The sequence below is a fragment of the Balaenoptera borealis genome (genome assembly GCF_965194805.1).
Source record: "Balaenoptera borealis genome assembly, chromosome: 18".
NCBI classification, from domain to species: domain Eukaryota; kingdom Metazoa; phylum Chordata; class Mammalia; order Artiodactyla; family Balaenopteridae; genus Balaenoptera; species Balaenoptera borealis.
The window spans coordinates 21,426,947-21,445,319 of NC_138877.1; the positions used below are offsets into that span (position 1 = coordinate 21,426,947).

Here is an 18,373-nt window from a genome sequence, read left to right on the forward strand (position 1 = left end):
TTCTGTTGCGTAATTTGGAAATGCATTAGGTCTGTCCTAATTATGTCCTTTTAGGTACATTGAAAGGGGTTTTTTCCAAAGCTAGAATTTATAATAAGCTGCTAGTATCTAGGCTGCATTTGAACTAAACTATTTTCATGATTATACCATACTAACTGATACAAATGTTAAAAAGTCTCTACTCTAATGTATTTTGCCTTAGTTTATAACTCTGCCCATCTCATTATATATTAGAGAAAAGACTACAGATTCTACACCCATATACTCAATCTTGATGAGAATGAACATAAATACTGCCTGATAAGTCTTTTGACTACATATATATTACAAATGTGTTATGTTTTTTCTCTCCATAATTATCTATTCAAGTGTATATAGACAAACATGTATCTGTATTCTTGTACAGACATGTTCCCATGCACTTTATTCAGTATTTATATATTTATATGGAGGAAAAGCAAGTCATTAATGAAAACACAGTATATACACGTGTGCATGTTTGTATCATGTCAGTTTCAATGTGAATTTCATGTTCTAATGTTTCTATGACCTTCCATTGCTGTCAAAGCAGATTAAAATGTAACAGAAATGTCAGCTCTTTAAATAAACTGGATGTTGACCTAATTTTGTGGGAAGACTTTTAACACAATTCTATGAGGGTGGTGAAAACAATGCTCCTTTTACATAGTTGATTGATCCTAAATAAAATGGTACCTTTTGGCCCTTTGTTTAGTCTGGGGACGTTCTGATTACTAAGACTTTTGTTTTTTCCTTTTTTTTTTTTCTTTTCTTCTTCGGCCACGCTACGCAGATTGCAGGATCTTAGTTCCCCAGTCAGGGATTGAACCCGCACCCTCGGCCGTGAAAGCACGGAGTCCGAATCACGGGACCCCCAGGGAAGTCCCACTAAGGCTTTTTAACACACCCTCACTCCAGTGAAACAGTCCTTGAATTATTTATGGATCTGTGATCAAAGGACTCACTCCTAGTCAATATTGTCAGAGCGACCAACCTTATTCTACTTTAAGTTGAATGGTAGATTCTTCTAAGTTTAAAGAATAGAATTAAGTGCCATAATTAGGGAAAACTTTCAGGTTCAAGCATACTTAATCTACTTGGACACAGCACCATCTCATGGTCATTTTCTAAAATGCTACCATAGCCAAATTGAACTAAGTTACTGTACTGCTTTTGCACAAGGTGCTTCTTCCATTTGTGAATCAATGAAACATAAAGTGTTAAATTATTCTGTGCCATACGTAACAAATACAGCGAATATTTTTATGTCATGATTTTAATCAAGGCTATTCTAAAAGATTTCAAGAAAGAATGAATAATTTTAAATAAAGTATACTCAAAAATAAATGCAACTTTTTGAGTCTATAGCTGTGTCTGCTAAAGAAAGTTGCCCGAAACCTCCCATGTCATCAGGCTGGGAACTCCAGGTACCATCCAGGTGTTTTGAGAGTACAAAGCCTGTGCTTCTGGAGCTTGGTCATAGAGCTAGGACACACCTGGTTGAGTTAGATTTACATTAATGATCCCGTTTCTAGTTATCTGTAGCAGACAAATGTTCCATGTTTGATCACTATGTCTGGTTCCATCTGTGGGTACATGTGTACAGGTGTACCTGAAGACATTCACAGATACATTTATACACACACACACACACACATACTTTTGCAGGAGCTAGTTTCAAGAATTAAAGTAAACCAAGGAGACGCTATATCATTGAATAAACAGGAAAGTTGCTCTGATTCATCATTTCACCTCTAAATGTAGGGAAAGGGAAATAGGGACAGTTCGTATATTTTCCAGGTGTTTACAGCTCCATGTATTGAGTACCTATCATGTGCCAGGCATTAAGCTGGTTGCTTTGCTTACTTTACCTGATGGAATCCTCACAAGTCTACAAGGTAGGTATTATTATTCACTCTTTTCCATAGATGGAGAGACTGAGATTCAGAGCAGTTAGTAACATGCCTGAGGTCACACAGCTGGCAAGAAGAGTGGCAAGTGCAAGCCTGACTCTGAAGCATAAACTCTTTCCCCTGCTCAATTCGGTACAGGAGAGAAAGCACTGGGCTCAGCACCAAAAGATGCAAGTTCCCATCTTAGCTTCCCTGCACACTGGTTCCATGAACTTGGACAAGTCATTGAATAACCCTGTGCCTCAATTTCACTGTCTCTAAAATGGAACTACTAGTACCTGTCCTGGCTAACTAACAATGTTGCTTAAGTGAGATCATGGCTATGGCTGTGCTTGATAACCTGTAAAACACTGTATAAATGTTGTAAATGTGTTGTTATTAAAAAGAAAAAAAAGCCTCTATACATTATTAGCCATCAGAGTAAATTCTAAACAAAACTGTGGGATAAGCAACATTATTATTCAACAGCTTCTATCCTTTCTCTGAATGCTTCTCATTTTTTACAACTATTTGCTTCTGCTTTGTTCTCGCCATAATGTAGAGTTCCCTTCATTGGTTCTCTGCTGCTTAACATCAAAACCTATTTACTTTATGTGCCATTCCCTCAGGTTTCTCCTCTTTGCTAGATCACTAATAAGTAATTCAAGCTGGTAATCCATTGTCTCTCACTGAGATCCCTTTAGCTGTCCACCATGAAGATAAACCAAAAGGCAGGAACCAAAGGCAAAAATTTTAGGCACCAGAGACACAAGTGAGAAAGAAATTGGGGGGCAAGAAACATCCTCCTGGTATTGCTCAAATGACCCGCAAAAACACAGGTGCCTTCAGACACTTCATAATTTATATAAAGTTTTGTAACTTAACATTGAATTTTAATCCACAATAATAACGATGATTTTGAAAGAAATATTTGTGACTTTAAAGATTTCATTCTAAACTGAGGACGATAATAATATTACTAAGCTTTCTTTCAATGGATATTTGCCCCAGTAAATATGCAGTAAGACAAAACTTCTTTGTTACTTTTTGATTATCTTTGCAGGCAGTTTGCAAAAACAAATAGCTTCCTGATTTTCCCTTAATAGTATTCATGTCCATCTTAGCTCTGTTCTTCCTTTCTGATGTTTAACACCAGTATGTACACCTGAGCTAACATATTATGGGAAGTTTTTACATCCAGTTGGAGCCTCAGGATTTGATGGGATCCCATTGGAGCAGAAGCGTGAGGCAGGAAACCTAGGTCTGCTGTTGCTGTCTGACACTGGACAAGTCAACACCTGTTTTCCCTCAAGAGTATCGTGAAGGACTTAGAGTCAATGATCGTTTCAGGGTCTAAGTCTATGCTTCTTTGAGTGCTAGGGAAGACAGCTTCATGTGCAAGGAATATTCTGGAACCCACAATTCTCACATTTTCTTAAATTCTTTAGATGAATTTCAAATAAATGACAGCTTTAATTTTATATGGGAATCTTATGAGAAAAATCAAGTTGTTAGTGATTTAAGGAGTTTCTAAGATATGAGACCAAGAGTCAGATATCAACAGGTGGGATTCCTGCTGTGGCGTTTTTTCTCAAGGTCAGCCTTCCTTTTGTAGTTTCTAGCTGCTCCAAGATATCGGGTTACTCTTTTTAACAGCCTCTAGGCTTGCTGTAGAACAAATGTTCCCACTATCTGAGTCCTTGGGCAGTTAAACTTTAAAAGCCCAAATAGATTTAGAATGCACACTGCAGAGAAAATCTCTTTTTCAAAAGCTAAATTTTTGTTGAAAGTGAGCCAAGGTTATTTAAGTTTTTATTTATAATTAAGATTATGAGTTCTTACAGGGGTGTTTATTCTGGCTTCTAGAGAACAGTACAATTTGTACTTCCTATCCTACATTTATTTCAAATGTTGAAAGGTAATAATATGTTATTATTCAGATGATCTTGTCTTAGTTGGGCTGACCCCAAGTGCAGAGCTGAGACAAGAACTTGAGCGCAGATTATTTTATGTTGGAAGTGATCCCAGGAAGCAGACAGAAGTAAAGAAGATGTAAAATTCTAATTAAGGGTGTGGTATCAAGGGTACTGCAGACAGTTAGGACCCAATTCCACCAGCAGTAGGAGATGACTTGGAACTCTGCACCATGGGTACAACTAAAATCAAAGGTGAGCCAACAGCACCTGGTCAAGATCTTGCATGAATGTTTTATCCACTTGGTAATTAATCATGGTCTTAAAAATCATTATGCTTCCTTAATAGAAAGTGGTATTATTATGGTTAGTAACAACTTTTAAATAAACATATGTTCGTATCACACAATCACATCTAAACTTACTCACATTAAACACTTAAACACAATCACACCTAAACTTATTTCTCTGATCAGCATACATGTTTCATACAGAATCAAACTCAGAAGCATGCTGCAGATAATTCTTTTCAGCTCTGCTGAGATGGTTATGGTCAGCCAATATCATTCCTACCGGAGCTGTAGAAGACCTAAAAAAAGCACTGTATAGTCTGAATATGTAAACGATAAATTGTTTGTATAAGTTCTCTTTATTTAGCCCCATTTTTTGTATGAGTTCTATTTATTTATCCTAAGTGATCGATCTAAACTATTGAAATGGAATGAATAAAAAGAAACATAGTCAGTATATTTAAGAGCTAGAGGAGCTTAAACACCATTTAGTCCAGGCTCTTCATTAGTGGAAGTGGTGATGAAGAGCCAGGAAATTTAAAGAAATTATCCAAGGTCACCTGGCCTAGTAGCATCCAAGTCAGCTATGGGATTCAGACCTCCCTCATGGTACCCAATCTCTACTTTTCTCCTTTCATATGAAAAATGGGTCTAAGAAGGGCCCATTGGTTTATGGACCACATGGCTTATTTGGCCATATCACCAAATATATATTTAAATCAGGTTGAGAGACCAGGATTGCAAATTCACTTATTCTCTCAACAGGTTTATTAGCAAGGGTCTACTATGTGCATGTTATACCTAAGACATTATTAAGTGTGGGAAGTTTGGGGATGTGGGAAGTCTTTTTTTAAAGAATAGAAATAAGATGTTTCATGAGGAATTATCCTGTCTTCTTTCTAAAATTCATGTTGATTTTGCTGAACTCACTACATTTGTCAAAAATTAGCCTAATTAATATGTTGGTAACTTGACACACCTACCCAACAATGCCTCTTGAGAAACTGCATCTGATAGAGGTCCCCTGAGGCAATGCCACCACCTTTGGCAAAAGTGTTAAGAACATAGCATTTGGAAATTAGTTTTAAAGGGAAAAAAATTTTAAATTAGATAAAATGTTCAATATCACCATCTCCAGGCTCCACTACTAAAGTTCTGCATTCTAAGACCCAGGGTTCACAATGGGGTCTATAAAAAAGAATATCCAAAAGACAGGAATTAAGTCAACATAGAAAAGTAAACCAAGAAGAATTTTTTAAATAGAAGAAAAAAAGAAATTAAAAAACAATGATAAAAAAATCAAAACTAATTTGCTCAGCATGCACACATTTAATAATATGCCTCTCTGACCTCTAAAAATGGGATATATCTACAAGTATTTAATTTCTAAAAATGATGTGTTTTTTTTCTGAATTAGCAGGAAAATAGGAAGTAGTTATTCATGAGCAATTTTGAGTATGACAAATCTAGGAAAACTAAACATTTTTAAGACTGAAGAGAAAGAAGAGTGATTTGCATGAAAATGTCACGTTATAGTCAGCCTTTAAATATAATCACCAGAGAACTCGACTATGATTAATTCATCCCTGCACTTGTCTGCAGTAGAAAGTGGAAGCTATGACCACATTTGTTCCTCTACCCGTTCACCAGATGGATCAGACCAAGTCCAGTAACCCATTAGGACCACTCAAAAGGAGTAAGTCTTGTCAACCTTAGAATTCTAATCATAACCATGATGCAAATATCAAGTTATCTCAATTTATATTAAGCATAATGAATAAATATTGAAGCTATGGGTGCATTTATCTAATGTTCTTTAAGAAATTTGTTTTAATGACTTTGAAAGACAAATTATTTTCCCCTTGGAGAAGAATATTTTTAATTTAAATTTAGTAACAGCTTACGCTGCTCATGGCTTTGAGCAATCCTACTTGGTTCTAAGAATTCAGATGAAGTACAACTACCCACTTAAAGGTAAATGATAATGTGTACATATAGCATAAATTAGCAATGTTTTGACCTTTTTTTTGGAAACAATTAAATTAAACCCAGAACCATCAGCCTACCTTCCTGACTATAGGAGAGAAATGCAGAAGGAATGTAAAAAGAAGATACGGATGTAAATATTTGTATACATTCCAACAACCATATGTAATCACAGTAACATCTGTTTATGTCTCATTGTAACCAATGAGGAAACTGAGTCTCAGAGGGAAACTTGCCCAATTTCACCAAACTAAGGGGTAGAATCAGAACTCAAGAGCAGATCTGTATGACTGTTAAGTTTTTACTGTTTCTTGTTTCTACTAAGCCAAAGATCAGGAAACATTTTCAGTAAAGAGCCAAACAGTATATATTTCAGGTTTTGTGGGCCATATGATCTATCACAACCATTCAACTCTGCTGTTGTAGGGTGAAAGCAGTCACAGACAATAAGCAAATGAGAGGATGCAACTGTCTTCCAGTAAGACAGTATTTACAGAAACAGGCCAGACAAATCCCATGGGCCATAGTTAGCCAATCTCTGGACTACACTAATAATTACAACTAATACAACACTATAACACATACAACTACTACCTTCACAACTATGTATTTGAGCCCTTATTGGATGCCAAGTATTGTGTTAGGTCCTTTTATATATCATTTTATTTAATTCTCACAAAGCAATACTCCATGCTTAATACTACTATCATCTCCATTTTGTATATAAGGACAGTAGAGATTAAGTGATGTGCCCAAGCTCACACGTAGTAAGTTTTAGAGCCGGGTTTTGAATCAACATTTGTATTCTCTGTCCCTTGCCCTATTTCTTGCCTAATTCAGAGATGCAAGAGCACATCACCATCAGGCCTGCATTATGTCTGAGTCTGCTTTGCCTCAGTTAAACTGAAGAATGAAGTTCAACAGAACTCTAACCTTGTGAAGGTACAGTTTCTCCCAAAGTCCCTAACTTACAACACAGGTTAAATTAGACTTTGCCGAATAAACATAATTTCAACCCATAAATATAGTTCACCGTCAACATGATTAATTCTCTCTATAAAGGAGCATTCCTGATCTTATAAGATACAGTCATGATAGATTGATTGCTGTCTTTTCTCTTGATTCACCTTCTTGCCCGGAGAATATAACTAACATTAAGTTCCTCTTAAATGAAGGGAAAAATGAGTAAACTCTATGCCCTTCATCCAGTAGAATTATGTTCAAAAGTAAATTTCTGATATATCCTTTCTATTTCTTGCACTAACAAATAAAAGAATAAATTTGGGCTGAGGGTACAAAGTACCATTTAAAATGAGTGTTAGACCTGCTGATTTGTTGAAAAATCTCCATCAAGTTCCTCCATCAATAAATGGAGTTTATTGTCAGGATACACATAGAACGAGCAAGCAGGAATCACTGATGTCAAAGAGGCCCCACAGAAGCCCAGAAAGAAAAACACAATCAGCTCTGTACCAAACCTAAGGCCGCCTGAGGTTACACAGGCCCAAGTTCCCCACTTCTCCATGGGATTCAGCTACTCTCTCCCAGCCCGTTCCTCTCGGTGCCCCTCTCTCCTCCTGCTCCTACACATTGGCTTCCCTCATTTTCTCCTTACTTTTCACATCCTCACTCATGGTCCACCATGACCTCATTCATCTTCTACACCTGCCACTCACTACTTGATCTTTTCTATACTCCCCTGTTCAGATTTCTAAGAGAGGGTAATCAGGTTGGTCCAGGTTCTCTCAGTTTGGGCAGAGATTTTGTTCTAAGCCCCTCTTATAGTCTTCTCACCAGATTATGGCCAGTTGCTGCAATCCAACCAGCTGTGGTGAGCGGGGCAGAATGTTCCCCCTGCTGGATCCCTGGACAGAAAGAGTTTTCACACAAGGCGCTAAGAAGGGTCAGCACTGTGTCTAGTCAACACCTTCTCAAAAAAAGAGAGAATCTATTGACTCACTCTTCTGGTAAGTGTTGCTGTCTCTTTCAAATAGCACTCCCATTTCTTACTTTACATTATTTTCCTTCCAGTACAACTATTTCCAGTTTCCTATCTGTTACCTAATCTGTAAAACAGAAGATTCACACTTTAAAGAATGTCACCAAAAAGTGAGCCAGCCAGTTTTCTTTTACGGCGCAATCTGCAAAAGAGTCATTGCTTTAAAATACAGAAGCTTAAATATGAAATCCGGGAAATACAATGGACAGGAAATAAACCAAACTCAGGTGACGCTTTTCCAACACTTACCCTGGGAATCGTGATTTGATGACCTCAACAAGCAATCACAATGTACTGTGATTAAAATAGCCATGTTACAATCTAAAGAAAATTAGACAAATCAGGAGGAAAAATCTGCCAAGCCTGAGAGAGAAGAAAATCATTTAGTATTTGAACTAGAAACATTTATGTCATGGTGCCGACATAGGCCTCCAACCACTTGATCCCCCAATGTTATGAAGATATACCTAGGAGAAGAAAGGCACAGAATGACACATGTACCTGCAGCTCTCAGGAAGATGCTCAATTTACACCTGTAAGTAGAAAAGAGCATGGATTTAATTATCTACAAACCAAAACTCTAAGAAGAAATGAGAGAATTAACTATAGGACATAAGTAAAAATAATCTAATAAAATACTTCCCCCTGCAGTGCAGCAAGAATTGTTTGAGTTGTTCCATACTCCTTAGGTTCACAAAAACAAGAAGTTACATAACAGAGCTTGTGAACTTTATCTTAATGAATTTTGCAATGAGTTAAAGTTCATGGTAAGGCCATTAAGGGAAGGTTGTATTTTAAATCTCATACTAAAAGATTTAGGAACATGCTTGAAATTTCATGGGCTTTCAAGAGTTACATAGACATTACTTCAAATTCTGCCTCTGCAGGACATTCCTGGTGGTCCAGTGGTTAAGAATCTGCTTTCCAATGCAGGGGACGCAGGTTCGATCCCTAGTCAGGGAACTAAGATCCCACGTGCTGCGGGGCAACTAAGCCTGCACACCACAACTACTGAACCCGTGTGCCACAATTACAGAGCCCACAGGCTCTGGAGTGCCACAACTAGAGAGAAGCCCATGTGCTACAACAAAGAGCCCACACGCAGCAACAAAAGATCCCGTATGCCACAACTAAGACCCAACACAGCCAAAAATAAATAAATAAATATTTTTAAAAAAAGAACAAATTCTGCCTCTGCTATTTACTAGAAATATTAAAATGAAAAAATTACGTAAACTTTCTGAGCCTCATCTGTTAAACGGAGACAATAATATCTTCTGGAGTTGTGAGAATTAGAGGTAGATCCTTGAACAGGATTTGGCCAATTATAGAACACGTGACAACTATTAACATTCTTAGCTAAAGAGCAAAGAGGTAACTGCTTGTTAGGAGGACCTGCGTGACTATATCCCACAGAAAGGGGGACAAAAATGTAGGCAAAGGAATGTCCAGAGTTAAAAACCATAGGCAGGACTTCCCTGGTGGCGCAGTGGTTAAGAATCTGCCTGCCAATGCAGGGGACACAGGTTCGAGCCCTGGTCCGGGAAGATCCCACATGCCGCAGAGCAACTAAGCCCGCACACCACAGCTGCTGAGCCTGCGCTCTAGAGCCTGCGAGCCACAACTACTGAGGCCGCGTGTCACAACTACTAAAGCCCGTGCACCTAGAGCCTGTGCTCCACAACAAGAGAAGCCACTGCAATGAGAAGCCCACACACCGCAATGAAGAGCAGCCCCCGCTCGCTGCAGCTAGAGAAAGCCCGCGCACAGCAACGAAGACCCAACGCAGCCAAAAATAAATAAATTAAATAAATTAAAAAAAAAAATAGGCAAAATTTACATGTGAGGTCTGGCAGCCTGTCAAACTAATCTATCCCCATCTTGGTTTTCCCTTGGTGTTCATATAATAGGAAAAAAACAACAATCTACTATTGTCTGGGACTCTTTTACCAATATGGACTTAAAAAGGAGGCATCTCCTTTCCTTACCTGCACCTGTCTCTAAAGGTCTGAGGTTTCTTCCCAGAGGGGGCTGGTCCACAGGCCTGTTTCAGGCGCACTGAGGGTGTGTCACTTCACATGCAGAGAGGCTGGGAACGAACGTTTTAAACTGCAGTTGGGAGTAATGGCTTATGCCAAGGTTTTCCTGAAACTCAGAAAGTAAAGGGGTGAGTACTTCTACAAGTGCGAAAGATCTGCCAGTTAGTAAGGCCTCTGTTAGGCGCCTTGCCAAGAGCACTCCAAGCCTGATGCCGGCATAGAGGGAGTGAGCTTCCCGGCCTCCCTCCACTGCACAGCCGTAGACACGAGCATCTCAAAGTTTCTGGACTAGGACCTGGATTCCTTTAAAGTAGGGAGATTGTTGCTTCCTGGCATCAGTGACAAAACTGGGCTCTCACCAACTTCTGACAGGGGAAATCAGGCCCAGATTTATTTTTATTTAGAAAAATAGGTGATATTTTTCTCTCAAATGTTATTGTATAGAGAGGTAATAAGAAGGAAGAATGAGGGAAAGTTACATTTCCTTTTCAGATCTGCCTTTTGATGATAGACTATCAGTCCTGCCTTCCTGTACAGAAGGCGGCCTCATTCTGTTCTAGGTAAGCCGTCCCTGGGCAGAACGATCCTGTTCTAACAGGGAAATTCTTACACCATGGCTGATATCATACACTTTCTTAGCATCGGCTCTCCAGCAGTCTCATCATTCTAGAACAGGGCTATGAATAGAAATGACTAAAAAGAACTTCTGAGTAGCCATAGACCAACTCTGCCCTTTATTCCATAGAAAATGCTCTCAAACCCTGAAGCAGAGTCACTCGATAGAGATAATGGGCAAAATTCTCTCACCCACAACTTTTATAAACTTGAAGTCCCAGGCACCTCGAGATTGTTGTGAGGAGCAGGGGATAATCAAAGTCCACTGGTCCCTTGTTACAAAATAGGTAAGAAACAAGAGATGGGGAGATAGAGAGGAAGTCGGATCTAAAGAACAGTTGATGAATTGGGAGATTGGGATTGACATATATACACTAATATGTATAAAATGGAGAACTAATAAGAACCTGCTGTATAAAAAATAAATAAAATAAAATACAAAAATTCAAAGAAAAATTAAAAAAATAATAATAATAAAGAACAGTTGAGGTATGGGACTGCCACTGAAAAAAGTAGGCAGAAAAACTACAAATTGGTGCCAGTGGAAAGCCCTCTGTGGAAGGTGGAGTTGATGATGGTTACAACCGAACAGCCCAGTTTTATCGAAAACAATGGTAGCAGAGGTGAAGAAGCACAAACTGTGGAAATTGTTTGCTAATATAAGGGATGAATCGGAGATGGGAGAACTGTAGCATCAAGCCCTCCGGAAACCATTACACAACAGGCTCACAACCTTTTAACCTCAATTCCAAAATCCTTTATCCTCAATTCCAAAGCCCAAAAGTTCTCGACACTAAAAAATAACTCTTAATAACTGATTTGGTAACAATACCTGACCTGATCTAAAGTCTTTTGTGGCAAAATCTGCCCTGAGCTATGAAACTATGCATAATTTTTAGTTACCCACTTGGTGTGACTATTCATATGTTTCACTGCAGAAATATTAAAGTATATGATTCCTGGGAGCTGTTTTAGACCCTGTTGGAGACATGTTTTCGGGAATTATAAGGTTTAGATTACCTTTCTAAAACCAAAACAATCTGAGTTTACAAATACATAGCATCAGAGAGAAGAGGAGATCAACAAGACTTAGCCGTGAACATGATGGAGAGGAAGAAATTTTGTTTCTGGTTTGGGTTTAAGACAATAAAGATGATCACTATCCAGAATGAGGAAGAAGGAGCCCCCCAAATTAAGGAACCTTCCCCTGGAGTTTAGGAATTTTCCAATTCAAATTATTCATTTTTTAAAACCAGTGTTTAAATGCATCATTATACATATCTAGAAAACCATGTGTCTGGAATATCTCAAACCTCTTCAAAAGCAGATAAGTGAGAAGGAAAACAATGCCTTATATCACTGTAGTGCTTTAGAACTTACAGAGCACTTTCCTATAATTATTGCACTGAGTCCTCTGAACCGCAAGGCATTTTTGTATGCATGTGCTCACACTTAGCTAAATCTTAATTTCAAAAAAAGCATTCAGTTTATTTTTACATATGTTATGTTTCAAAAAGTATATTCAATACCAGAAAAGCCTCTCTGTTCAGAGAAAGGCTTGATATTCTGGGAAAAAGAATCTACAGAGCCACACTCATTCTAATTAGTTGTCCTTCCACATCAATACGAAAAATGTGGAAATCTATACTGAATTTATCAAATAATACTGCACTATGGGACTGCTGTAAAAAAAGGGGGGCCGGCCTGTACCTCTCTCCCTTCAACCATTCTAACATTATGGTTTGACCACTATTTTCTTTTCAATCAGTAAACTTTTCTCCCTTCTAAACAAATGCACCACGATCTATAATCATGTATCTGTTAACCTCAATTATATTTACATCTCAATCTCCTGAGTCAATAACAAATATAATTGTTCCATTCTTGATTGAATTTTTCTTTCTAATGCTATATTTATCAGATGGTTCGATGGCACTTTGCAGTGCCCTTGCTAACTGTAGATGCAAACGATTTCTCTTGATTAACCTGCATATCTGTAAAGCTCATGTTAAAATGGCATACATGTTGCGTAAATGAAGAGAAATGTGTCCTTGGTAAAAGTTGTCAGTCTTACCCATAACTTTTAAAAAACCTATGCGAGTAACATAAAGGTATATTGTTGTTGTAAAAGATTCAAATATACAGCTGCACACAGCAAAATGGGAAGGTTCCTTTTGCAGCTGTTGAGACTCTCCTACTTCATGCCATTGACAATAGTTTTGTGTAAGTCTCCACACCCTCCACACCTGTTCCTATGCTCCAGGAGTAGTTCAAAGGGAGAATTCAATTGTTTTTCCTTTTATATTTACATTTAGAGAGAGAGAGAGAGAGAGAGAAGAATACATTTAATATCTTCTCCATCAGGAAATACCATTGGCTCAATCTGCAAAATATATCCATCACCCCACACTGCTACCACCTTTGTCCAAACCATCATCTGTCACCTGGATGACTGCAATAATCTGCTTCCTGGTCTCCTGGCTTCTGTTCTTACCCCACCCTAAACAACTGTTCACACACAACAGTGAGAAGGATCCTTCTGGAAACAGTCTTCTGCTCTCAAGCGTCCAACGGCTCCCCACCTCATGCAGAGTAAAAGGTCCAGTCCTTTGGGGCCTAGAAATTCCTGTACAACCTGCCCAGCCCTGTCTCTCTGAGCTCATGTCCTGTAACTCTCCTGGCTCTGTCCAGCCACACCGGCTTCCCTGCTGGTCTGGGTCCGAATCCACTTAGGGTCTGAATCCACTTAGGGTCTCCAGAATAACGCATCTCCGCCAACACCTTGATGTTAGCCCTGGGGGACTCATTGCAGATATCTGACTGCCAGAACAGGAAAATAATAAATTTGTGTTGTTTAAGCTACTAAATTTATGGTAATTTGTTATATAAGTAATAAGAAACTAATACATAATCTACCCTTCATTTCATAGTAGTCACAAAAAGCACTCCTTCTACACACAAGTGGTAAAAGTGCTTCCAGGTGCAAGGCTGAGATGAGGAGGAGAGTCTCTACACACAAACCAGCATTCTTCTCAACAGTCCATTGCTAACTTATGCATAAGAAAAGACATCTTTCTCGGTACTTATGTACTCTCTTGCTAACCTAACGTGCAGAAGAATAATTCATTCAAAAAGGTTAGAGTCAAGGGAATAAAAGACCTGGCAATTGACAAAAATTCATAGCCCAAAGTAAATCTATTTCCTTCTTCAGTAACTGGTAGCATTCATTTCCTGAATCAATCATTTATTTTCTTTGGAGAGAATAAAAAGCTGGGATACAAAGATTGGTTATTTAAAAGCAAAGATGAAAGAGAGGGGATGTATGTTCATTTTCATCTAAAAGAGAAAAGCAAGTGGAAAGCTAAGTGGCAGATAACTTTAGCAGCACAAGGCCATCTTTAGTCATAGCCCTTGATTCAACTATGAATGAACAGAACTTTTAAATAAATGATATATTTGTTTTACAGCTAAGTACAGAATATAAATGTTTTCATTTTGCTTTAAAATTCATTTTATAGGTAATAGATTCATGTGTTTCAAAATCAAATGAATATAATTAGGAATCTCACTGCTTCCTGTTCCCTCATATCCACTCCCTATAATTTATTTATAGTTAGCACACCTTAGTAGATTTGTGTATTCTTCCAGTATTTCTTTACACAAATACAAATACGAATTTGTATTTTTTCACTTTTAAATACAAAAGTTAGCATACTACATACACTGATCTATGCTTGCTTTTTCTTTGAACTAGAGATCATTCTACATTTGTACAAAAAGAACTTTCTCATTCTTATATAAGGCTGCATAGTATCCCATTTTGTGATGTAACATGGTTTACTTAACCAGTCCTTTACTGATAGAGATTTAGGTTGTTTCCCTTGTTTTGATATTATAAACAATACTGTAATTAATAACTTTGGATGTATAGTATTTCATACATTTGCAGTCATATCATGGGGTTTATAATGTATGTAGATATAATATCAATGATAACAAGAGCTAAAAGGATGAGGAGTGGGGAAATGGAACTATACTGTTACAAAATTCTTATATTTTTTCATAAAGTGGCATAATATTAAATCAAGATAGGCCATGATAAATTAAGAATGCATATTGTGATTCCTAGAAAAGCCACTTGAAAAATATAAAGAGGTAAAAGTAAAGGGCCAGTAGAGGAATACTGACCAAATACTGAAAATGGAATACTGAAAAATAGTTAACAAACCCAAAAGAAATCTGGAAAGAAGAATTAGAGAAATAAAAAAACAGGACAAATAGAAAATAGATAGCTAAAGACCAAAATCTAATCACATCAATACTTACATTAAATATAAATAGACTAAACCTTCCAATTAAAGGACAAAGACACTTCATAATGACAAAGAAGGTATAATAATAATATCAGGAAGGTATAATAATAAGAAATGCTTACATGCTTAATACCAGAGTTTCAAAATACATGAAGCAAAAACTGACAGAACTAAAGGAAAAAATAGATAAATCCACAATCACGGTTATACATTTAAACATTCTTTTCTGAATAATTAATAGGACACTTTTAAGACTAGACAAAAATTAGTAAAGATATGTAATATCTGAACAACATTATCAACTAACTTGACTGCATGAATATTTATAAACCGTACAATCAACAACCCCATGATACATATTATTTTCAAGGGCAGATGGAATATTCATGAAGACAGACATTATGCTGGGTCACAAAAATGTCTCAGTAAATTTCAAAAGATCGCAGTCTTTCACAGTATGTTCTCTGACTGCAAGGGAATTAAACTGAAAATCAATGACAATAGATAGAGAAGATGAAAAGGAGAATTACAAGTATGGAAAGGCGGGAAGACTAGACCTATGATGTCAGATAGAAATTGGGGATCTCAATATGAACCCATTAATTTTAATATGTATAGAGAAAAATATAGGAATAAGTATAGGAATAGATACATACAGGAAAGTGTGTGTGTGTGTGTGTGTGTGTGTGTGTGTGTGTGTGTGTGTGTGTCCATCCTAGTCTGGTCTCCTGAAAGGACCCAGAAGCTATTACATACCAGAAGCAACAAGCACATTTAGCTCCCAGATCTTAATTTATAGATACAGGCCTCCTTGGAGAAAAGTCTAATTCTAGCTCCGAGACAGGGATAAGCCTACAACATCTTGTTACTCCAGAAAGTAAGGAATTGCTTAAAGAATGATGGGAACATATCAAAAAGACATGGGAGCTGCTTGCAAAATCTGGCACAATTCAAGCATTAAAGTAAATAATCTTAGTTGTGGATTACATAATCCACTGAAAAATAAAAATTAATGAGTACAATATGATAAAAAATAGTGAATGAATGAATAGACAAACAAATAAGGGAGAAGGGAAAGCTTTTCTTTACAGTAGAATGGCAGCTAATAAATAGAGAAGAAATAACAGAGTTAGAAAAGCATCAGTGAGTACTAAAACTAGTGACTAAAAGCTTAATAAGAGGAAAGTTACTCTGGTGGATGCTGTGATGTGCCTCTCAGATCCTACTTCAGGTGTGAAGGACTTTTTACCCCAGCTGCTGGAGGTCTGTGAGCAGGCCCGACTCCAGCTGTCAATAAGCCCTTTTTGGAAACTGCTCCAACCAAAGAGACCCATCTCACCCAAGGTCATACCTTTTATTTTGGGCACCTGACAATCAATATCTAATCAATGCAAGTGTATAAAAGCCCAGCCCTCTCATCAACTCAGGACAGCGCTTAACAGTCATCCCATCTTCAGAATATCCTGTAGGATCCACTGAGGCCCATTTGAGACTGCACTGCAGTTTGACTTCTCTCTGCCCAGTCCTGTATCCTTCCCTTCCTTTCCACAAGTATTATCCCAACAGCATTCTCTGTTAAAACTTTTGCAGGCTAGTGTCCATCTCAGAATCTGCTCCCTGGGGAACTCAATCTTTGACATTTACATAGTCACAAGGCATACATTATTTCTTAATTACAAAGGTAAAATTATTAACTTTATAGTCGAGAAACTTGGAGAACACCAACTTAACGACATGATCAACATTAATCACCGATATTGGAATAAACAAACACTATGTGCCTCTGTGCCTTCTGGTATGATGCTCTAAGGATACAACATTATTTCAGAGAGAGTTCTGCTGAAAATAAGAAGAAAAAAAGCCTGAGTATAATCATGAGATATCATCAAAAAATCCAAATTACAGGATATTCTAAGACTAAAGTAACTGGCCTGTATTCTTCAAAAATATCAGGATCAGAAAAGACAAACCTGAGGAACAGCTCTAGATTAAAGGATACTAAAGAGATGTGGCAGTTAAATGCATGATACTGGACTGAGAGGGGTAGATACACACTCACACACACACACTCACATACGTACATGCATACACACTTTGAATAATCAAAGGGAAAATTGACAAAATTTAGATGTGAACTGTGGATCAGATAATAGAGTTATTATCAGTGTTAATTTCTTGATCTCAATAATGGTACTAGGTTATTTCAGAATTTAAGTACTAAGTGTCCTTGATAAAGCAAAAGGAGTAAATGATACACAGGAGTTTCTTATATTAATTTTGCAATTTTTCTGTAACTTTTAAATTATATCATAACAAAATATTACCCAAAAATGAATATCCCAAGTTGCTAAAATTCTTTTAAAATCTCTTCTGCCGCTTTTGCAATGCACCTCCTTGAGACTGGTTTCCCTGCCGTGGTGCCATTAAAACAAAACGTAAAAATAGTTTAGACATCCACTATCCCCTGTGTGTAACATGGTTATCAATTCATCCTAGATTAATAAGGTAACACACAAGAAGCAAACTCACTTGCCACACTGAAACTTTTAGTATTGATATGCATTATGTTCATTCAAAGTATGCATATAAGCATTTTATATATGGAAATCACTATTCGATTCAACTTTTAATTTACTTATGATTGTGGAATAAAAAAAAGTTATTAGTGATTCTCTCTATTATCCACCTATAGCAACATATTCAAAAAAGAACATTTTTCATGATTATTTTCTTTTGGGCTCTTTGTTGTTCTGATTATATTGACTGAAATGTAATTTACATCGTTGAATATAATAATTAAAAATTGGACCATGCACTTTGGCCTTTGTGGGTTTTTTGGTCTCATTTTACTAGAAAGTCATTTTTATTATATTGGTCCATGACACTGGAAGTTATATATGCATAGTTAACCACAGACAGTTTCAGAGGTACTGGTTGGTTAAAGGGCTGATTAATGCATAAACAAGCCAGCCTCTCAGGGGTGTTTGCTTTCTGAAAGGACCTGATCTCATTCACTAAAAGGACAAAGCATTCAATGAATTGGTAAGGATTTTTATTTGTTTATTTGCTTGATTTGAACAAGTATCCCCACTATAACTGAATTATGCTGTCAGTAGTGTCCATTTTAAAGAATGGTGCTAAAAGAGTCCAAATGTATGGGTTTCATATTTTCTTTTTTTAATTAATTTATTTTATTTATTTATTTTTGGCTGTGTTGGGTCTGCGTTGCTGCACGCGGGCTTTCTCTAGTTGCAGCGAGTGGGAGCTACTCTTCCTTGCAGTGTGCAGGTTTCTCATTGTGGTGGCAT

General features: G+C 37.3%; 2 long non-coding RNA genes across 2 annotated transcripts in view; both read right to left on the minus strand.

The window, feature by feature from the left end:
• LOC309615715 overlaps positions 1–18,373 on the minus strand; it is a 29,000-nt gene that overhangs the window by 694 nt on the left and 9,933 nt on the right. Inside the window, exon 4 of the long non-coding RNA XR_014237011.1 lies at positions 17,390–17,474. This is a non-coding gene — a long non-coding RNA (uncharacterized lncRNA). The remainder of the gene's footprint in view (positions 1–17,389; positions 17,475–18,373) is intronic.
• Positions 3,341–17,065, minus strand: LOC309615717. Its single transcript, XR_014237013.1, has 2 exons — positions 7,722–17,065; positions 3,341–7,615 (listed from the first exon to the last, which is right to left on the minus strand). It is a non-coding gene; the product is annotated as an uncharacterized lncRNA (long non-coding RNA).